Genomic DNA, 24,524 nt, shown 5'->3' with positions numbered 1-24,524 from the left:
CTTGTTGGATCCTCAAAAGCTCACCCATCAGCTGTCATAGATGGCCTAGGCTTCTCTGAAGAGCCGTACTAGGGATATGAGGAGTGATATAGTTTCCCGTTGCTTTCCTCACCGAGCCAGAAGTTTCCTATTACATATCAGTCTGCCAAGCTCACTGAAATGCATGTACCAACGGACCCTATGAGCAACATTTTCACACCATTCATAGCAGGGACTGGCTGCATAAGGAATGACATTACTAACATCACACATACCCCAGTCAGTTTCATGCTGTCAAAGCGAGGGGATAGAGCTGAGACAGATCAATAAAAGTAACGAATAGTCTCTATCCTATACCAGAAGACAGCGCACTGTAAACACTAGGTCCCGCTAGCAAAGGCATGCAAACTGCATATTTTAGAAATTTGAAATGTAAATATCAAGCATTTTACTTGTGATGAGATTTAGTATCTGAAAACCATTTATAAGTTACATTTCAAAAATAAGGAATAATATTCAAAGTATGTAGACATATCTACTGCAGTCATACTATAAAACAAAGCCCCTTATTAAGAAGCGTGTTACTCCAAAATGAATGGATGCGGTCCGGTTAAGAATATTGTAAAGTTTTTGAAAATTTTAAGACGTATTAATTTTCTTTTTGGTTTTGCGAAAAGAAATTCGATACCAAAAACCAGATGTGTATACGTAATTTAGATATTGAAAAATATTGACAGAGAGATAACTAGTAAACTCAATATATATTTAGGTTGGTAGGAAACAGCGTTAGAGGGTTGGTCATACTGATTATTTTGAAAAAAGTAATTCGATATCTTTTGTCATTTTATCAGCTGCTGAAGTTAGCCAGTCAGATCGCTTCGCGCCCGAATTCACATGGGCTTTGTGACGCGGTGTTGCTATTAGCTCTGCACGTAGCTTAAGAGCTTCTGTCCAAGAAAACCTTCGCGAGGTGGAGGTTTTGAACATAGACCTCCGAGCTGACAGGATCGCGCTACGGTGACACTGGCTGAAACTTGCGGTGTGTTTGTGTCTGATGCTGATTTTTTTGGGGCATGGATCTGAAGCTAGTCTTAACGCCACGAGCAGATTTAACAACACCGCCGCCGCGCAAAGCCCATTTGAATTCGCCCGCGAAGCGATGTGATTGGCTAACTTTAGTAGCTTATACAACGACTGAAAGAAATCCAGAGAAAAGCAGCTCGATTTGTTCTGGATGATTTCCGGTAAAAAAGTACCGTTAAAAAAATATTGCAAAGTTTGGGATGGGAAGACTTGAGAGAAAGGAGACGATCTGCTTGACTAAGTGGTATGTTCCGAGCTGTCAGTGGAGACATGGTGTACAATGACATTAGTAGACGAATAAGTTCGAGTGAAGTTTTTAAAAGTAGGAAAGATCACAATATGAAGATAAAGTTGGAATTCAAGAGGACAAATTCGGGCAAATATTCGCTTATAGGAAGGGAGAGTTAGGGATTGGAATAACGTACCAAGGGAGATGTTCAATAAATTTCCAGTTTCTTGAAATCGATTAAGAAAAGGCTAGGAAATCAACCGATAGGGAATCCGCCACCTGAGAGACTGCCCTAAATACAGATTAGTAGTGGTTGATAGATTGATGACAACGGAGCGAGATATAAAATTATTTTTTCAAATTATTTATCAGTATGACCAACCTTCTAACACTCATATACCCGATTCACGTTGTTTCAGACCACACTGTAGATCTGATCCTACACAAGAATTTAATATAAAACTTTCTGCCTGTCCGTTGTTAGTTTCCCTACTTTGCAACTGTAAGGGTGTTATTGGTTTCTCTGTCCCACTGACGAGAATATCGAATTTGGTAAGTGGTGTAAATTACTTCAAAAGGGACTGGGAGTGAGAGCCAAAGCATATACTCCCTCCAACAACTGAGCAAAATACTATCAATTTCTTACATGTATTGAACGGCGCGAGGGAATTAAAATGACAACTAATGTTTTGCTCAGTTAGAAGTATCCCCGGTACATTTTAAGGCGGTAAGCTCTGTCGCAGAGGGAATGAAACATTAGGTCATGTTTAGGGGAAACTGCCCTTATGTTGATAACAATGGAATATGACCGCCGTCATAAAATAGAATGGCTGGCTCCGTGGCTAAATGGTTAACATTGTTCGATTCCCGGCCGCGTCAGGAATTTTAACCTTCATTGGTTCATTCCGATGGCTCGGGAGCTGAGTGTGTGCCGTCTTCATTATTAGAATTCATCGTAGGGAAGACCCCATCCTCACAGACGCGGAGATCACCAATACGGCGTCAACTTGAAATACCTGCACCAGGCCTTGTCATTCATTCATAAAATAGAACCATTCATTGCCGATGAGTTTCGTTACTGCCTACCGCTTACGAAAAGGTTCAAGGCGTGTCAACGGACGGTAGTAACAGAAAAATAGACATGATAGCCTTTTAACCTGCCTGCTGTCAGTTCCTGATGGATACAGTACTTTTGCTTCCAACTCTTGGCACAGGCAAGAACAAAGTGTAGCTTCCACTGAAGTCCCAGTCTCATCCATGGCTGTGACAATATGAAAGCTGCTGGGGTATGGGTGGTGCTGAGTAATGACATTCAGAGCACAACCAACCAGTGCATCTGAGTGTCATGAAAGGTATTGCTCATAGGGTTAGTTGTGCTACAATAGCACTGTCTAGCCCAGTGGGGAAGGCAATGGCAAACTACCTCACTCCTCGTCTTGCCTAGTACGCCTCATTTTGGTACTACCATTGGTTTTTGTGGTTTTCCTATAACTGCATAGCCTTTGGTGGTGCTATTTGAGGATCGAACCAGCCTCTGGGCTGATGACCTAACAGACAGACAGCCTTTTAACATAACAGCAAGAAAGGTTATAGACCCGTAATCGATCCCACAGTCAGAATGGAGCATCACACCGGTCAGCCTGAGGAACATCTACACGCCTACAATCGATTGGATTTTATGGTAAGGGCACGTGGTACAATAAGTAGGATTCTTATTAATTTTTGGAAGAGATTGTTTATAAAAATCCAGAATTCGTCTTTTGATAATCGCTACTTTACGAAGATCTTTATTTTACATCTATAATCTCAATAGTTCCCTGTATATTCCTATAAATGTCTTAATACCGAGTGTGCCGTTTTGTACTTTTTATATTTCCAATGTTTTAATACTGTAGACTATTATTAGTGTTTCATTTTCTAGGGTTATTTGAAAAATGAAAATGAAAACCTACAACCTGTTTTCCAGTCACTGACCGGGTCAGGGATGCAATGAATGAATCAGATATAGGCTATTAGTACGATGGGGTCGCCACTCCCAAAGTGATTTACTAATGAGTGATAGATGCTATGAAATGAGAATGGAGAGTGTTGCTGGAATGAAAGATGACAGGGAAAACCGGAGTACCCGGAGAAAAACATGTCCCGCCTCCGCTTTGTCCAGCACAAATCTCACATGGAGCGACCGGGATTTGAACTACGGTATCCAGCGGTGAGAGGCCGACGCGCTACCGTCTGAGCCACGGAGGCTCTAGGGTTATTTATGAGATGATATTTAAGATTATGATGTAGTTAGACTAGTCGCTTAAGTGCGGCCAGTATCCACTATTCGGGAGATAGTGGGTTCGAACCCGACTGTCGACAGCCCTGAAGATGGTGTTCCGTGGTTTCCTTGCAGCAGTCTAAAATGTCTAATGGTAACAATAAATAATAGTAACTTTAAAAGAACGCAGGGTTCGCTTCTGCGGTCACCTGCTACTGATGGATGACTCTCGATAGACAAAACGCACTTTTAACAATTTTGACTCAAAACCAAAAACAACATTTCCTGGTACGTTAACGTCAAGAAAGACCTCGAAGAAATGGGCCTACGACTTGACGACGCGCACAGACGAGACTTTTTCAGAACAAGTATCGTGACTTTTGGGACTTTGCGGGATGTGAAGTGGACAACTTGTGCACAGCGATCTCCTGAAAACCTACTGCATCAGTCGAATATTGAATAAACGCCAGAATGTATAATGTATATGATTTTCGGAGACACCAAATTACCGAAGTTTTGCCCGCATGACATTTTTTTTACATTGCAGTAAGCCTACGGACACGAGGCTGGAGTATTGTAGCGCCTTCAAATACCACCGGACTGAGCTGGGGTCGAACCCCACAACTTGAGCTCAGAAGGCCAATGCTCTACTATCTGAGCTACTGAGCCCGGCACAAGAGGATTGTTTTAACTGGGAGGGCGTATTTCAGCGAAATGAACGTTGAAAAGGGTTACCTGTTACGTGTAGGATGGTATTAATTGCACTTTTTACTTGTTGACACAAGCACGCGGTGTTACCTATTAAATCTGTCAAAAGAAAGAAAGTCGGAAGGAATTGTGAAGTTTAATTAATGGTGGGATAAAGTTTCTTGGTAATTAACAGCGATTCTCTCCTGCATTCCTCGTCTTAAAGCACCAGTGAAAGGAATTCCTACATTCCAGCCGAGAGAATGCTCGCCCTCACTTCATCACTGCCGGCCGTGTGGAACAGAGAACTATCGCTAATCCCTGTAGGTCCTATTACTTCTGCACACAGCCACCTGGCCGTGAAGGATATTCTATTTCACACGCTCTTCTTCCTCTGTATTTTGAACGAACTGAGGTAATTGGAAATAAAAGCGAGGAGTACGAAATCAGTGTCTGAAGCATTGCACGATCATTATGTCATTGATCATACTCAATTCATTTTTCAGTCTCTTATCTCGTGCTATAACGCTGTTATTTGTCAGAATATTAAGGTTCTCTGCGTTCTCAAACACATATGTAGCGGAAAGTTTTAGGCAGTGGTGATCATTGTTTAAGGTAATATAATCTAATCTAATTCCTATTCTCCTTGTGGAGCAAAAGGCATCTAGGAACGCTCTCCATTCAGTACGTTCTGCATCTAGGTCTCTCAATAATAATAATAATAATAATAATGCCGATCTCGATAGCTGCAGTCGCTTAAGTGCGACCAGTATCCAGTATTAGGGAGATAGTGGGTTCGAACCCCATTGTCGGCAGTCCTGAAGATGGTTTTCCGTGGTTTCCGATTTTCACACCGGGCAAATACTGCCGCTGTTCCGTATTAAAGTCTACGGCCGCTTCCTTCCCACTCCCAGCCCTTTCCTTGTCCTATCATCGCCATAAGACCTATCTGTGTCCATGCAACGTAAAACAATTTGTGGTAATAATAATAATGTGCAATTTACGTCCCACTAACTCCTTTTACGGCTTTCGGAGCCGCCGAAGTGCTGGAATTTTGTCCCACAGAAAATGATCGGGCTTTACTTTCTGCCCATCAACGAGGTACATGGGCGAAGTCTTAGTAAGTAAAGTATAAATCCACTTTTCAACACAGGCCGGAAACTCATATCTCTGTTTCGACCACCCAAGGAGAAACCACCTCTTGAAACACCTGGCGTCTATGAAGTTCCATGTTGTTGTGATCGCTCATATATTGGCGTGACAAAAAGGCAACAGGGTAAAAGAATACGTCAGATCAGTTAATCATGTCACTCCTTTATATTTCACAGAAAATTTTATAAGCCAGTCTGCCATAGCAGAACACTTCTACGGTACAGACCATCAAATCCCTTTGACCAGGCGCCTGTAAAAGACTACCATGTTCGACTTATGAGGGAAGCCATAATGACAGAGATGTGCTCACATAACTTTAGCAGGGAAGACGGCTTCAAAATGTCAAGTACATGGAGACCTGTACTCCAGAAATATATGCGTAACACCACTATGGCACAGCGGATGCACTCCAGAAACCGTCAGCTGAAGGCGGTGAGTCAGTAACTTCCGTTCCGTCCGCCACAACAGAGCGCGACGATGCCTGAGTCCAGTGTGTGGGGGGCCGTGTATAATGTGGTCTTGATTCGCTCAACAGATTTCCGCGCTCCTTGAAGCATTTCTATGCTTACTGACAGCAACAGATCCTCATGTGCTCCTGATGAAAACCAATGAAACGTGGCTGAAAGCTCGGCTTTTTTTAAAGACTTGTGGCTTTAATGCAGAAATAAGAATAACCATTTAATAAAGGTCATATATTTATTATTAATTTATTAAGAGAAGCATAATGAAATATCAAATATTTTCTTGTCCATGTATATTAAATATTTTTTGATTATGACCAACATAATTACTAGACCTCGGATGTTTAGGCAGTAACAGGTTAGAAAAATGAATGAAAACCTATAACCTGTTTTACAGCCAGTGACCGGCTTAGGGATTGAATTAATGAAGCCACATCTTGCGGCGAGGATAGGAATTGTGCCGGCTGCCGGGGCCTGTCGCACTCCTCTGGGGCAATGAGTAATGACTGACAGATGAAATGATAATGGAGAGTGCTGCTGGAACGAAGGATGACAGGGAAAACCGGAGTACCCGGAGAAAAACATGTCCCGCCTCTGCTTTGTCCAGCACAAATCTCATATGGAGTGGCCGGGATTTGAACCACGGTACCCTGCGGTGAGAGGCCGACACGCTGCCGCCTGAGCTACGGAGGCTTAGTAATAGATTAGAATGCAAACTAGTTTGGGTATTAGGAAGTATCGTCTAGCCCGTTCTTTGGTAATGTAGCGAGAGTAACACAAATTGTAGGGGTAAGACAGACCGTATCCCTGTTTATGCTAAAATCATTACATAACCGTTGTCCAGGCTAGAGTATACTGGTTACACGCTTCATAAATTTGCTTTCTAGCCTATTACTGGCTTCAAGTCCGCGTAACGGTTAGTGTAATTAGCTGCCGTCCTCGGAGGCCTGAGTTCGATTCCCTTTACTGCCAGAAATTTAAGAATAGCTGGCTTAAACTATGTGCTGTAATAATGCCAGTCTTTATACAGAAGTTTTTTCTTCTCCATCTCTTGTTCCACAATAATATGAATATTACCTGTTACCATACTTAAACACATTCGTAATTATTGGGGGGGGGGGGAGATGTTTATGTATTGAAAATCCACAGCTTGTTTCCAGTTATTCGACCGGGTCGGGAATGGAATGAATGAAGCCCCCATCTAGCGGCGAGGATGGGAATTGTGCCGGCTGCCGAAGCCTGTCGCACTCCTCTGGGGCAATGATTAATGAATGACAGATGAAATGAAATGATATTGGAGAGTGTTGCTGGAGTGAATTATGACAAGGAAAACCGAAGTACCCGGAGAAAAATCTGCCCCGCCTCCGTTTTGTCCAGCACAAATCTCACATGGAGTGACCGGGATTTGTACCACGGAACCCACCGGTGAGAGGCCGGCGCGCTGCCGCCTGAGCCACGGAATTTAATGTTTGCGGTTTCTCAGTAATCCTGTTATGTGAATTCTATTTAAATAGGAATTGATTTTAATGTTACTCTACAGTGTGAACTGAAGGTATGAATTTTGATTTGATTTGTAAGTATCCCTTGGTTATTGTGGAAACCTCCGTAGGTCAGGCGGTAGCGCACTGGTCTCTAACGGCTGGGTTCCGTGGTTCAAATCCCGGTCACTCCATGCGGGACAGGCTTTTCTCCGGGTACTGCGGTTTTCCCTCTCATCTTTTAATTCAGCAACACTCTCATTTCATCTGTCAGTCATTAATTGTGGCCCCAGAGGAGTGCGGCAGGCTTCAGCAGCCAACACAATTCCTATCTTCGCAGCTATATGGGGGCTTCATTCATTCCATTCCTGAACCCCGTCGAATGACTGGAAACACGCTGAGGATTTTAATTTCCTAGGTTGTAGCTTTCTGTGCGTAAAGTACAGACAAAGGCTAGGTGTTTGCGATGACTATGGTGCTTGACGCAATCATTTCGAATTGGCCAACATCCTTGACGGGCCTTGACATGATCACCTCAGCTAATTTGTAATTGCAGAGAGGTATCCGGGTACTCTTGATCAAACACTGTAGAAATAATGAATGCGAGTTTTCAGATGCCTTTCTTGCGGGCATAGAAAGACTCATCTAATATGTTTACGCAGCAGCGCATTAACACAATGACTCTGAGAGATATACATCGCGCTCTATAAGGACAGTATAGAACAGTGGGGCTGTGTGCTATTATCCAGGTGGAGCGTTGACCGTGCCCCGTTTCCGTCGTCCTTGGCCTTTGCCAACAGCCAGTCAGCCAGCCGGCACGCACGAGATTATAAATTATAATCCTACAGCCGAGCCTGCCGTAGCATGGCCCACAACGGCCCTGTAGGACGTCAGGTAAGTTATACTAGAACTAACCCGTTCAACGTATAATAGTGCGTTATTCAAGACGAGATCAAAGAGCCTTCGTGGTTCAGGTGGCAGCGCGCTGGCCTCTCACCGCTGGACAGCGTGGTTCAAATCCCGCTCACTCCATTTGAGAAACGTGCTGGACAAAGTGGAGAGGGAGCAGGTTTTTCTCCGGGTACTGCGGTTTTCCCTGTTTTCTTTCATTCCAGCAACACTCTCCTCTATCATTTCATTGCAACTGTCAGTCAGTTATCATTGCTCCAGAGGAGTGCTACAAGCCTCGGCAGCCGGCACAATTCTTATCCTCGCTGCAAGTTGGGGGCTTCATTCATCCCATCCCTGAGCCGGTCATTGACTGGAAAACAGGTTGTAGGTTTTCATCATTTTATTCAAAACGAGATCAACTGCGCAGCATGTTTCGATACACCTATGTCAATTATGCACACTCTGTATGTTTTCTTGATACGCTGACCTGTTCTCTAACGCGCGTTGCAATCAGTCACCACTGATCTGCATTTAGGACTGTCACACACGTATCAGATATCTTATAGGTTGTTTACCTAGGCTTAAGTTATATCAAAGAAGTTGGAAATATATCAAAGATCTCCCTTGGTAAGTTATTCCAGTCAGTAATTCCTCTTCCAATAAAGGAGTATTATTCCTCTTGGATTTCTACTTTATCTTCATAATATGATCCCTCCTACTTTCAAGAACTCCACTCAAGTTTATTCGTCTGCTAATGTAATTTCATGCCTTCTCTCCAATGACAGCTCGGAACATTCCGCTAGGGTAACAGTTTGTACAAGATTTATACATTAAAATATGAGTTCCCAGTGATCAGATCCAATACAACACGATGGTATATAGACATAGTGTGCGACAATGCTTCCTTACAGCAGTTTTATTATTCAACTATAAACACTAAAAAGCAAATATCGCCGCTCTATTCTCTCTTTATTTAAATGGGCCATCATTGCTGCCAACTTGACTAGTTACATATTGAAATCACGAAAGATAACCATCAACAAACTAACCTCAGTATAAGTATCAGTACTGGCGGTTCCCTTACCAAAGTAAACGATCAATCAAGATATTCATAACGAAGTCTTGTTTCAAGATCAACGAGGAAGTAAGGAATCACGCACACTCTTTCTCACCCTCACTTAATTTAATGTTATATATTTCTGTACCGAGCTCGATAGCTGCAGTCGCTTAATTGCGGCCAGTATCCAGTATTCGGGAGATAGTAGGTTCGAACCCCACTGTCGGCAGATCTGAAAATGGTTTTCCGTGGTTTCCCATTTTCACACCAGGCATATCTGATTGTTTCGAAAATAAAATACAGCCCATTTTACTAGTAATGAAGCTTTCTGTAGGTGAAACAATTGTTAAAATCGGTTCAGTAGTTTTTGAGTTTATCCATTAAAAACAAATATACAAACATGCAAATCCTTTTCTCTTTATAATATTAGTATAACCGGGCGAGTTGGCCGTGCGCGTAGAGGCGCGCGGCTGTGAGCTTGCATCCGGGAGATAGTAGGTTCGAATCCCACTATCGGTAGCCCTGAAAATGGTTTTCCGTGGTTTCCCATTTTCACACCAGGCAAATGCTGGGGCTGTACCTTAATTAAGGCCACGGCCGCTTCCTTCCAACTCCTAGGCCTTTCCTATCCCATCGTCGCCATAAGACCTATCTGTGTCGGTGCGACGTAAAGCCCCTAGCAAAAAAAAAAAAATTAGTATAGACAATACATTATTTTAACAACCACAGCAGAAACACGCAATAATGAAGACATCTCTTCTCATAGAGTTAGCGTCAAGAAGGACAGCTGGTCGTTAAACTGAGCTTATTCCACATGCGGTGCCGACCACAAGTAATTGGGGTAAGGCCAGGAAGAAGAGCAGAAGAAGAAGAAGAAGAAGAAGAAGAGCCGTCACTTTGTGACTGAGGAAAGTGAAGCGGTCAACCATATGTAGCATTAGTGCGATTTTAACGAGATAAGTTGAGTGTAAAGTTGTTTTTTGAAAGAATTCCAATTACTCTGGACTGTGTTGGTAGAACAAAGGTTTTATACAGTATGTCTTTCTTGTCTGTAGTACGCTCTGCCAGATTTGTGAAGGTTGCTGATGAATGGACTTGAGTGTAGGTGGAATGTGCTAGGAGAGTTGAATAGTGTGTGTTAACGCCATCGACTAGGAACAGCTGGCTTTGAGAGGATGATCTGCAAGCTTTTAACACGGCAGTAATTGCTTCCACTGGGCACGAAGAAATAGATTGAATGAGCTTCCTTTGTTGTTACGATGTACTTCAGCTAGAAACCATTCTGATATTATATTTACGGTACAAGAACACGTTAAGTAGTTGAAATAATTGTCTGCTATAACAATCTCATGCAAACTCTTCTCGTTAATTGAATCACAGTCCAATTTTATGAAGGAAAGAAATCTCTTTGTGTGGTTTCCTTTATCTTTATTAATGTTATTATTATTTGCTTATTATTCGCTATTCGGTCAACTATGGATCACGATAAATTTCATGATATATTCTGGTGTTTATTCAGTTTTTGTTTGCTCCAGTAAGTATTCATTAGAACGCTGTGTCGATCGCGGAGTTCGTCCGACAACTTCGCATCAGTTGTCCATTTCTCATCACGGAAGTCCCAAAAGTCACGGTGCTTGTCCTGGAAAGGTCTCGTTTCTTCGTAGGTTTATTTCTTCGAGGTCTTTCTTGAAATTAACGTAGTATACTAATTTATTATTATTACTAGCTGATGTACTCGTGCTTCGCTACGGAATCCTAAATTTTATACAGAATTCTAGGTTAGGTAATGTAAACGTTGTGAGCAAGATTGCATTAAGTTGCATAGCTCTTATAGTTGCCCCAGAAGCACGACGGGCAAGTCACCAACGTCTTTTCTCATATGAAGACTGGGTTAGGGAATTTTCATTGTAATGGTAGGCCAGCTTGCCTACTGTCAGTCACAATCAGGTTGGGGAGTTTTCATTTTAATGGCAGACACTCACTCTCCGCCTGCCTTTATAGATTCTCAGAAAGACTCTCTTAGTGGTTTTCCCAACTGAAATGAACATAGGTCATTACAATGACGTCAGTAGGAATGGCGCGATTAAAAGCAATGCCTTCATATGAAATACTCGATAAAATGAAAAACCGTCCGACTCGTTGGCTGAATGGTCAGCGTACTGGCCTTCGGTTCAGAGGGTCCCGGGTTCGATTCCCGGCCGGGACGGGGATTTTAACCTTAATTGGTTAATTCCATTGGCCCGGGGGCTGGGTGTTTGTGCTGTCCCCAACATCCCTGCAACTCACACACCACACATAACACTATCCTCCACCACAATAACACGCAGTTACCTACAAATGGCAGATGCCGCCCACCCTCATCGGAGGGTCTGCCTTACAAGGGCTGCACTCGGCTAGAAATAGCCAAACGAAATTATTTAAATTAAAAACCACACATTTTCCCACTTTTAACGAACAGTACTCTGTTGCCGAACTAACAGTCCAAAGCTACAGTGCTGGAATGACCAAGACGCAGACATCAGTGATTCGTGAACAATCTTCGTCCTTTTTTCGGCGGGGGGAGGGGGGTTTCAAATAGTGAATAGTCCCAGGGCAAAAACTATGCCCGTTTACTTATCTGTTTCCTGGGAGTACCCCATGAGTCGGAAAATGACAATTCACTACACTGGCGGGGGAAAGAACTGTCTGACGTGGAGGCAATTTTTCCTCCAAGACAGAGAAGGAACCACATCTTCGCTGCTAATTTGGAATAAAATTAATGTGGATTTAATGAAAGTGAAGAGGAAGAAGCTTTTCCTAAGAAACGGCTCTTTTCAGGGTTGAATTTTGAGTTATTTAGTGAATTGTGGTACTATAATTTGGAATAGGGTTAAATTGTAATTCCAGACCAGTTCATACTGCTACTCCTACTACTACTAACTGAGCCTCTGACTTAAGTGCGCACACTGCTCTTTCAAAACAGTGCGTCAGAGTAGGTATCGAATAGCAGGCATACTATGATGAACCAGTGTGTTACGTACCAGCGGTATCAGAAAATATGTGAACCAGAGGATTGGCATGCTAAAGAAGAAAGTTATCTAACTCCTCAGCTATTTCCCGCCAATATTCAGTTAGGCTGTTATACTCGGTACGCAGCAGTAATCCCATCCATCGGAGTTGAATGTCAGCATAAGAGACAAAGAACATTACAACAAACAACGGTCGGTGTAATGTAATTGTTGATCTATATTACGCACTTTCGATATTGTAGGCCTTCGCGTTATTAATTGTCTTCCGGTTCTGAAATACTACTCTTATCATAGTCGGTACGGTATAAAACTGAATAAAACATAAATGATCGGAAATTATATTCTCTATAACTTTTGTTATGTAGTACTTTTCCATAGGACCAAGAACATAGGTATTTAAAAATTAAATTTTAGGTGCCTTCCCCTAAACTACCATTTCACCCAGGGTGAATAACATTGTTTATAGCTTAAACTGTAGTTTCTTATTCCCCGACTCTATATACCGATTTTCATTAAATTCTGTTTACCCATTTTTTCGGGGCTCGGCATTGATACGGACTTAGCAACAAAAATCCAAATTCATGAATATCTGTGTTATCATAGCCGGTACGGTAAACATGCATAAGACGTAAATGATCAGAAATTTCATTCTACATAACTTTAGTTATGTAGTATTTATCGATATGACCACTAATGATATAAATATTTGAGAATTGAATTTTAGGCCTTCCCCTAAACTACCATTTCACTCAGCGTGAATAAAATAATTTATAGCCTAGATTGTAGCGGTTCACCCCCCGACTCTACATACCGATTTTTATTAAATTCTCTTCAGCCGTTTTCTCGTGATGCGTGTACAGACAGACAGACAGACAGACAGAAATTACGGAAAAGTAAAAACTGCATTTTCTTGTTACTGTGGACATGATCGATACAGAAATACCATTCTTTTCAAATTCTGAGCAATGTACAGACAAAACTCTTATTTTATATATATAGATTATGTTCTGGTATATTTCCTTATTACTTCTTAATTTCCATTGTTCTGTTATTTTCATTGGGCCCAGATTTTTCTCATAATTCTCCTTTCTAGTACTTCCAGTGAAATGAAATGGCGTATGGCTTTTAGTGCCGGGAGTGTCCGAGGACAGGTTGGGCTCGCCAGGTGCAGGTCTTTCTATTTGACTCCCATAGGCGACCTGCGCGTCGTGATGAAGATTAAATGAATGATGAAGACAACACATACACCCAGTCCCCGTGCCAGCGAAATTAACCAATGATGGTTAAAATTCCCGACCCTGCCGGGAATCGAACCCGGGACCCCTGTATCCAAAGACCAGCACGCTAACCATGTAGCCAAGGAGCCGGACAGTACTTCCGGTTATCTAATCTATAGTTCGAAACTCGACATTCACTTGCGTAAAGACATTCTGGCTTCACCACTGTATTGTAGTGTCTAATTTTTAAGATTTTTAGATAAAGCATTTCTTGTTATAAAAATTCTTAGTAATGCAAACTCGTGTCCTCATCCCGCGGTGGTACAGCTCTTTTCAGGCACACCCCCAATGGAGGTGAGCAGTAGTGCCATACGTTTTTCCATCTTGTGGAAACTTTTTTCTACAACAGAATTTCCTAAACATTTTTTCTTGAATTATTGCTCCCTGTTTTTTAAATATATTTCCTTTCTCTATTCGACCAGTATCTCTCGTTAATAATAATAATAAATCATCATTATAGCGTGTTCAAAATATGATTGTATTGGCCCAATCTAAGAGCTACTGCAGTACAACCTCGGTAATCCAAACCCCGCAGATTTGAAGCTTCGAATAATCTGAACAGAACCCGTGTTGATATAAATTAAAAATCTATTTGCAGTGTAAATAAAGGATTTGTAATCATAGTACTGTAGGCCTACTTAAGAAGTATGATTCGCTAGTATTTAACGGAATAGAATCGGAATACAATAGGTAAAATACATTGTTAGTTAAAATTTAAGTGCATTGTGTAGCTCTAATAGAAGACAAGCTTTAAGACATAAATAAGAAATATTGTAAGCAAATTTTTATTGTATTTTCTGAGCTACCTTGCCTTGTGGCTGCTGATACTATAGCTGCAAGTGTATGCTGTGCTGTACATACAGTATTATATGCATTTTCGGTTAATTCGAACATTCCTGAATCCGAACAGAGCACAACCCGAGTTAGTTCGGAATGCCAGGGTTCAACTGTGCTTATATTCGTCCGGTGCTCTGTCGTCCGACTGACGAATTTTTACCTGAATCTGAGTACTGGTTCGAGGTCCACTCAGCCTACGTGATTACAATTGAGCAGCTATTCGATGGTGAGATAGTGGCCCCGGTCTAGAAAGCCAAGAATAACGGCCGAGAGGATTCGTTGTGCTGACCACACGACACCTCGTAACCTGCAGGCCTTCGGGCTGAACAGCGGTCACTTGGTAGGCCATGGCCCTTCGGGGCTGTTGCGCCATGGGGTTTGGTTTGTTAGGTTAGAATTCATGCTCACTGAAGCGAGTAACAAGTATACTGTAGCCTGCACAACGATCATGCTATGCGGTTAGCATAAATATTAGGGGTACTACCCATCAGAACTAGAATTTATGGTACTCGCGCTGCATATCGGAAGAAGCGGCTAGAAGGCACATCCTAATAACCAAAATATTTTAATTCTAAGTTATTATTATTAATATTTTCTTCACACCAGGCAAATGCTGGGGCTGCACCTTAATTAAGACAACGGCCGCTTCCTCCCCAGTCCTGGCCCTGCCCTATCCCATCATCGCCATAAGAACTACCTGTGTCGCTGCGACGTAAACCAAATTGAAAATATATATACTCTTTATATTTTTCTCGAATTACTCGCTATGTATTAATTCAGAAGTGTTCTATGTAAGATGGCCACCTACATGGTTTTTTATTCTACTCGTTCCCAATATTTATTTTTAATTTGAGATAAAAAATGTATAGGTAGTAACTAAATACTACTGTGTTCAAAACTGCAAGAACAATGACCATTGGAATGTTTCTACCTATACACGAATACGTGTTTCGTCAGTGATGTACGGAATAGCAATTTTTAAATCGTAAGGAAAGTTACGTGGAATTTACTGAACCTAAAAGAGAGTCGGGCCGTAGAAGTAGTCATGTTGAAACACCGTGAATTAAGCGTGCTCAGCTCATGGATGGGTAGCCACGTGCTGTTCGCTAGACGTGGAAAAGTGAGAAACTGGCCAACCTACCTCAACTAAACTGCGGCTCAGGATGTCCGGGGCACTGGCTAGTTCGTCAACATTCAGGTTTGGATAAGATACTTGTTTAAAGAAAAGACTGTCACGTCTAGCTTCTTCCCAGTTTCATTTCACTGCCTTGGAAGATAAAACCCTCCAGGGAAATCCTCTCTCTGTTCATCCCTTTGTTGGATATTTTACAAGACGCTTCTTTATTTGGTTTGTCGGAAATTAGTCATTGCTCTCGTTTGATGTCTCTTCATCTACAAGAAATGGGAGCTGGTCTTGTTTTTTATTCATGTTCTGTCGGAAGAACAACGGTTCTAATAGGCTCTCTAGAGAGAGAGAGAGAGAGATGTTATCTTTGTGGCTGTTGTTGCCGTGGAGACGGACACGATGCCTGCGGTATCCTTGACCCACATAACAGCGGCCAGGGGATGCTCTGAACCTCAGCTTACCCCCACGTGTGACCTCGTTCCGCTGCTTCAACACATCTTCGCATTCGAAACGAGATTTAATCCAGAGTTCACCGAGAAACGATAAGGCCTGGTGCTTCTGATTTCCATGTAGAGTGGTCCTATAGCAGTAAGCCTGTATCCAGAAGGTAGTAGGATCAAACTGCACTTGCACAGGCCCTTAGATGATTTTCTTTAGTTTCCTAATCTGTCACCAGGCTGTGCCTTCATTTATCCGCTGTTAATGTGGAAAACATTTCTTCGCAAACAAAGTAATGGTTCCCATACTAGGAAAAACGTAAAATTAAGCAATTTGCTCAATTGTGCCGAAAGTGGGGCTAAAGGGCCCGGAAAGGTTTCAAATTTTGAGTATTGGATAGCTCTATCAAACTAAAAAAAAAACACATTTCAGAAATCACTTCCGGTCTAAATGCAGCTTCGGAAAAACACCCTAAAATCGCTTGTTTCTCTACCCGTTTACTTTTTAATTCGAATCCTAGCCAAATTAACGTATATACATAATTCTTTCTGTAATTTGTTTCTTGGTTCAATACCTTCACGTGTTTCTTGTTTTTTTAATGTTTACACCGAATGTAGTTATAAGGGCTTAAGTAAAACTCTGCATTGACTCGCATTAGCGCTCGTAGTGGTAGAAAAGGCAAGCTGCTAATCTAATCGACCGCATAACGATGATTAAGAAAAGGATTGTAATTTCTAGGAATAAATAAATAATATATTCTCATACTTTATTATATCTTCTTTACCTGCTAAGAAATATTTTCAACATCAAAACATGGCTCGCTTCATATTTAATTTATTTTTTATAATGTGTTTTACGTCATGCCGACACAGATAGATTTTATGACGACGATTGGAAAGGAAAGGGATAAGAGTGGGAAGGAATCGAACGTGGCTTTGATTAAGGTAAAGCTGAGTGTGAAAATGGAAAACCATCTTCGGGACTGCCAACAGTAGGGTTCGAACCCACTATCTCCCGAATGCGAGCTGACAACTAATTGATCCAAACCGCATAGCCACACATTTTCGTTTGCTCTTTTCTTACTGGGTGAGGAATGCACTGTGTATCTCACATCCCATCGTATTGATTCCAACAAAATAAGGAAAAGTGCGTCTAGAGGTAGTATCTATAATTGAGAAATTACGTAATATTAATCAATTGTAGGATAATGATTTCCTTGTTATTGAAAGCAATCTAATTAGCGTGCTTGTGAAAGCAGAAAAAAAATGTGTTCTTACAACATATTGAACGAAAGAAAAGTAATGTATTACGAGAAATGTGACGGAACGTATGAATGTGTCGTAATCAATTTGCTCGGTTCCGTATCAAAGGAATTTGAGATGGGATCTTCGAATGTATTGATTGTATTCTATCTCTTTGCCAGAGTGCTCTTGTCAGCGTGGCAACTTGAAAGACTTTCTGGAGGATTTTCTACTGCATAAATCCAGGTATTAGAATAGTACCTCCTGAGGTCACTCTCCCTCACACCCAGGAGGATAATGGGCTGATCCAGACGCCACGCCTTCCCTATACAGCATCTCTACAGGTTTGATGTGTGCGTCTGGCAAGTTGGAAGTTATGATGTGAAAATTTGGGAAAGGTTTAGAGGATTTTCTGATAGGCTTGTTTTATAAGAACGATTAGTTTTACCACAACGCTCACATGAAATCTTGTTATTAGTAGAGCCCTGCGCGGATTTACAAAATACTGTATTATCCGCAGATATTGTAAATATTTAACTACAGTATATTACACCCAAGATGTTGAAGCGTATTGATCTGTTAACATAATACAATAGGCCCGGCACCAGAACCCCTACAGTCACAGGTTTGTGAGGGATTTTCTCTAGCAACAACTACGGACGTATTGACCATTCCTCCGCCCTTACACTAATTGCGGGCTGTAGCCAGTTATGTTCAGGTCAGATTTATGGCATTATGGTCTCAAGGCTCTTTATACAAGCCTATCACCATTCTCCCATACTACTGTCATGGGTCGCCTAACCATAAGCAAAAATAAAAGTATACGTGAGTGAAAACTAATAAACATTATTTAGAAATAATCGGCAAAATTAGCCGCACTGACATACAGTTTCCATCAGCCAATACACTAATTTCGCCACAGTAAGCACAAATATGTAATGATCATTAAATTTGGTCCTACATATAAATGTAGATTTAATTTGTTTCATAATTAGTACGATATTGCATAAGTCTTCACCCCTGTGGTGTAGTGGTTAGTGTGATTAGCTGCAAACCCTGGAGGCCCGCGTTCGATTCTCGGCTGTGCCTCGATATTTGAAACGTGGTACGAGGACTGGAACGGGGTCCACTCAGCCTCGTGATGTCAGCAGAGTAGGGGGGGGGGGTTCGATTCCCGCCTCAGCCATCCTCGAAGAAGATTTCCGTGGTTTCCCACTTCTCCTCCTGGCAAATGCCGGGATGGTACCTAACTTAAGGCCACGGCCGCTTCCTATCCAATCTTCCCAACCCATCACAGGGCCCTTGTTCATCATAGCAGGTGAGGCCGTCTTAGCGAGGTACTGGTCGTCCTCCCCGGTTGTATACCCGACCGAAAGTCTCACGTTCCAGAACTCTGGCCTTCAGGCGGTAAAGGTAGGATCCGTCGCTGAGTGAGAGGTAAAAACCAACCCTGGAAGGTAAACGGAGTACGAAAGAAAGAAGAAGACTGCATAAGTCTTTCATGTTTGGTTAGAACGTGAATATAATGTTCTGTTTACTCCAGAAGATACAAAGGATTACAGCGATGAAATCAATGGGGACACTCATGTTCTTCAGTATTTCCTATAGAGTTGGACATCTCACAGAGTCAAATGCCTGTCGAGAGTCCACGGTGCAATGAAACAGAGGCACATTGGATTCTCTTGTTTTCTCTATCAGCTGGCGTAGATTTACGATCTGTTCCCAGATGTCCTTCCCCGTAAGGAAAGGAGTCAGGATACCGTAAATATATTCTACCGCATGCACCAAAGCTATGAGGAATGGAGTACTATGATACCCCAAAGCTACAACCTGAAAGTGAATACGTTTGGACCTTTCCCGAAGAAATTGGAAGTGATCATTCTTTTAGAGAGCATAGTGCTGTTGTGAACAATAGCTCTCCAATCGGGCTGACTAGCTCACACTATAGAGTGCCGGCTGTCAGAGCCCAAGTTGATGGGTTCAAAACTATATCAGATCAGCCCAGTGGTAACTGAATGTACTCAAATACGGCAGCTTCAGTTTCGGCAGATTTACTGCCACGTAAAAGAAATTCAGTAGGAAAACATTCCGACTTTAAAAACCGTAAAGTAGTTTTTTTTTTTTTTTGCTAGGGGCTTTACGTCGCACCGACACAGAAAGGTCTTAAGGCGATGATGGGACAGGCAAGGGCTAGGAGTTGGAAGTAAGAGACCGTGGCCTTTATTAAGGTATGGTGTGAAAATGGGAAACCACTGAAAACCATCTTCAGACTGCCGACAGTGAGGTTCGAACCCAGTATCTTCCGAATACCGGATACTGGCCGCACTTACGCGACTGCAGCTATCGAGCTCGGTGGACTTAAACTTTCAAAAAATTAGAAAAATATTAATACATCTAAATACTGTTTAAATGCTTCGTTTAAAACACGTATTAATACCTTAAATACATTTTAAATGCTTCCAAATACCGGATACATTACACTTAAGGGTAGCACATTATCAAGATATACAACAGCTATGTGGAACTGAAGAAGGTAACATTACGCTTTATTATAATTACCCCTTTTCTAGGCAGTAACATGTTAGAATAGAAACTAATTTGGTTATTAGGAAATGTCGTATAGCGTGCTTTTCCGTAATGTAATGGGAATCACATAAATGCTAGGGGTTCTGATTCGTCATACCCATAATGTTTGTGCAAAACTCGTAGCATACTTGTTACTCGCTTCAGTAAGTTTGGAATCTGACCAATAATAATAATAATAATAATAATAATAATAATAATAATAATAATAATAATAATAATAATAATAATAATAATGGCATATGGCCTCCGGAGAGGCCTGGTGCAGGTCTTTTGCTAGTAGACGGCCTATTGGGCGACCTGCATGTCTGTGAAGATGAGGGCCATACCTAGGATGATTTCTAATGTTGAATACGCCACACACGCCCAGCCCCCCCGAGCCATTGGAATTAACCAATTAAGGTTAAAATCCCCGACCCGGCCGGGAATCGAACCCGGGACCGTCTGAACCGAAGGCCAGTACGCTGACCATTCAGCCAACGAGTCGGACATTCTGATCTATTACCACCAAAGATCCGAATTATTATTATTATTATTATTATTATTATTATTATTATTATTATTATTATTATTATTATTATTATTCATTATTATCGTTTGGTTCGTCTGTGGACCACGTTTCACAATCTTTGCAGTATTTTTAGCCTTCTCTGCCTTCACTCTTTGCTTGTACCTTTTCATCCTTTCTCCAACTTCCTTCTTCTGCTCTTCCGTATAGGACCTCCCTTTCCTCACTAGCGTTTCCCCAGTCTCCTGGAAACCACGAAACGTTTTGACGTGTTGTCTAAGTTGATTTCTGGCAATGATATAATCCTCCGAAACCCCTATCTTCGTCAAATCCAACCTTATTATTATTATTATTATTATTATTATTATTATTATTATTATTATTATTATTATTATTATTATTATTATTATTCATCGTTAGCGCCACTAAGGACAGCGAGATATCAACTGTTTGTCTTCTTGCGGGCCCACCAGGTGTTCATCCTTTCGGAGTGTGCTTTCTTCCATGCATCAGAATGGACATGCTTCAGTCGAGTTGGGACTTCTTCTTGAGGAACCTGTCTAAGTTTGTGTTTGAGTGGTGTTCGGAGTTGAATGTCTGTTTCCGTGATTCCATACTTTAAAATATCCTTATCGATATCCACCAACCAAGGAGGAATCGTATTGAGACTTCTGAAGCAGGATAACAAACGTTTACAGATTCTGTCAGCTGTCAATCTGAAGAGGTGAGCGTAATAATTTATCCTTCTTTTCGATATTAATCTTGATATCTTTTCGGTGTAGATGTTTGTTTCTAATTTGCTCCGAAGTCTGTAAACACCATCTTTGAGGCTCCGACCAAGAATTTTTCGGATAATCCTCCTTTCTATAAATGGGCGTTCGAAGTGTGTTGAACTTTCCGCTGCATATCGTCCCTGTTCTGCCAAAACGGCGAATGTGACAGTGCTTTTCCTATCCATTATTTCCCTTAAGACTGGTCACGCCTTACAGCCACATATTGAAATTCGGTCCATCTGAACAATTTCCGTTGAGTTCATTTTCATATGCGCGTGTGTAAAAGAAAATGAACCTTACTGTACCATACTGAAGGAATGTATGTTTGCATGACATTTAGCCACTCCTAGAGTGTGATGTATTTAAGGTTCATTTTCCTTTACACATGCGCATAGGAAAATGAACACAACGAAAATTGTTCTGATGGCCCTCCTATCAATATATGACTGGAAGGCGTGACCAGTCTTAAGGGAAATAATGGATAGGAAAAGCATTGTCACATTCGCCGTTTTGGCAGAACAGGGACGATATAATGCTTCAGTTCTAGTTAAAGTTTGATAAACTCTAATTTTTGCATTTCGAGAGATAGACTTTTTGTTATATACGTTTTGATTGAGTAAGAAGGCTGTTTCAAATTATTATTATTATTATTATTATTATTATTATTATTATTATTATTATTATTATTATTATTGCCGGCCCCGTGGTGTAGGGGTAGCGTGCCTGCCTCTTACCCGGAGGCCCCGGGTTCGATTCCCGGCCAGGTCAGGGATTTTTACCTCGACCTGAGGGCTGGTTCGAGGTTCACTCAGCCTGCGTAATTAGAATTGAGGAGCTATCTGACGGTGAGATAGCGGCCCCGGTCTCGTCGTGCCGACCACATGACACCTTGCAATCTGCAGGCCTTCGGGCTGAACAGCGATCGCTTGGCAATCCAAGGCCCTTCAAGGGCTGTAGTGCCATGGGGTTTGGTTCATTATTATTATTATTATTATTATTGTTATTATTATTGCGTTGTTGATTCCCCTGAGGTTGGATGGATCTTCTCTGTGGCACTTAAATGAAGATAATTATTAATTGTGATTCTGTGAGAGTTTCCAGCAGTTAAGAGTGTCGTGCTGTTGAACAGTGGTAACTCAATAGCTTCTCCCTGCCCGACAATGTAGAGGAAGACAGGACGGAGAACAACAGCGTACAGAGAATGGCACTATCTCATTTAAACGCACGCCCTGCGCCATTTCCGAGTAATCTGTCGGAGGTAGATGAATCAGTTCCCTTTCTTCACCTTTAACACCCACAGCGCCAAGCCTGCAACTCTATCGCCCTACCCTCAATCCTATGCAGACACTGTTCTAGATTTCCACTTCGATGGAGAAGCAAAGTTCTTAAAGAGGACTTGGAATGTCTTATCTTGTCTCTGAAACTTCTGCAGGTAGAAATTACCAATTTGAAGAACAGTGTTTGACATCTCTTATAAGATCACTGCTTCAGAATTAAGTGAGTTTTATGATTTGAACCGGCAGAGCGTAACTGATGAGCCGTTGAACGCATATGCAGGATGTCCCAGGAGGAATGATCAATATTCAGGGATATGATAGGAACGATCATTTGAAGCAAAAACATTCATATGGACATAAGCCCTATTCCGAATGGTTTTCGAGATTCGACACATTTAATGTACATTTGTTTTCGAGCTAGTGGCGCGCATGTATATGTCTTATCCACCAACGCGCTGATGGACGGTTCCGGTGGGGCGAGGGGGGGGGGGGGGAAATGGAAGGGTGCGGGAAAAGGCTTTCACGTGGGCAGAGCCCGTAGCAGTGTAGCAGTAAAGATGCCCTTACAAACCCCTGTACGAGCATGTGCCAGCCAAATCTCCATGGTGTCTGTCTGTTAGCTCATCAGCCCAGAGGCTGGTTGGATCCTCAAATAGCACCACCAAAGGCTATGCATTGATAGGAAAACCACAAATGGCAGTACCTAAATGAGGCGTACTAGGCAAGACGAGGAGTGAGGTAGTTTGTCATTGCTTTCCTCACTGGGCCAGGCAGTGCTATTGTAGCACGACTGACCCTATGAGCAACACCTTTCATAACACTCAGACGCACTGTTTGTGCTCTGAATGTCATTACTCAGCACGACCCACACCCCAGCAGCTTCCATATTGTCACAGCCATGGGTGAGACTGGGACTTCAGTGAAAGTTACACTTTGCTCTGGCCTGTGCCAAGAGATGGATGCAAAAGTACTGCATCCATCAAGAAATGACAGCAGGCAAATCTCCATGGTAGCATTCAATTAAATTAAATGATAATGTATGACCTTGTTTGCCACATTATTTATATTTTAAGAAGAAAAATAATAAATAATTATATTGATATGCAACATTTGAGACCAGTAATGTTGATTCAAATTGAGCCTCTGACTTGCATCCCGTGTTTTGTGAGGGTTGGCAGTAGTGAATTAGTTTGTTTTCGCGCGGAAGGCTCGAATGAGTGCGATGGTACCGGTCAGTAGCAAAGAAAGAGTTGTGGGGAAAAAATACTGTGGCCACCCCCCTGACCTGAGATACCACCGGCCGCCACTGCTGCATATTGACCATTCCTCCTGGGGCATTCTGTATACGATTTGTGGGTTCAAAACTGAATTGTAAGTACATGTGCTGGGATTTATTTAGTGATGGGACGAAGTCTTTAAGGAATATTTCATTTTCATGACAGCATTTTACTCGAAATAAACTTTGAACTTAATTTTTATAACAATATTGAATCGCTCAACAAAATATATTGCTACATCAGATTAGTGATTACTGCATTCTGGATTTTGTAGATATTAATGCTCAGGTGAGTGTGTACTGGTTTGTACTACAGAATAAAGTATTCCTTCCTTATATGGCACTCCCTGTGGGTGGGGGACGTAGACGAAGAATACACCCACGGTATCCCCTGCCTTTTGGTGGGGGCTGGGGGAGGGCGACCCCCTTGCCCCCGGGTATGGGCGCCCTTGGTTCTACTTTCCTAACGATAAGTACCATTATGAGGGGCCGATGACTTGGATTTTGGACCCTTTTAGACTAAAAATATCATCAATTCAGTATTATGCTATAGACGCAGTCCTTTGGTCAGTAATACTATTGTTTCACGTCAGTTTCTGTGAATGCGAGACATTGCGGGTCGGATCCCCTGATTGTTTTAAATTCATATCCATCCATTCATTCTTCGTCCTCAAGTTTTGAATTCTGGTCAGTGGAGGATATTGGACTTTTAATTTGTCATTCCATTTTGTCTCATTTCATACCATTATGGTCCGATGACCTAGATGTTAGGCCCCTTTAAACAACAAGCATCGTCATCATCACCTTATGTGGCAGGTATAACTAACAGAATACATTCTTAGGAAGTACAATATAATTCCAGTTTTCACCACAGTCCGGAAGCTCAGATCCCTGTTTCGACCA

General features: G+C 41.9%; 1 protein-coding gene across 2 annotated transcripts in view; it reads left to right on the top strand.

Annotated features, from left to right (window-relative positions):
- Positions 1-24,524, top strand: part of LOC136881079 (protein phosphatase 1 regulatory subunit 14B) — a 630,712-nt gene that overhangs the window by 287,739 nt on the left and 318,449 nt on the right. The gene's annotated exons all lie outside the window — the stretch shown is intronic.

This window comes from Anabrus simplex, chromosome 9 (assembly GCF_040414725.1).
Source record: "Anabrus simplex isolate iqAnaSimp1 chromosome 9, ASM4041472v1, whole genome shotgun sequence".
In the NCBI taxonomy this organism is placed as follows: domain Eukaryota; kingdom Metazoa; phylum Arthropoda; class Insecta; order Orthoptera; family Tettigoniidae; genus Anabrus; species Anabrus simplex.
The sequence above is the reverse complement of the archived record's forward strand: the minus strand, read 5'-3'. Positions and strand labels throughout refer to the sequence as shown.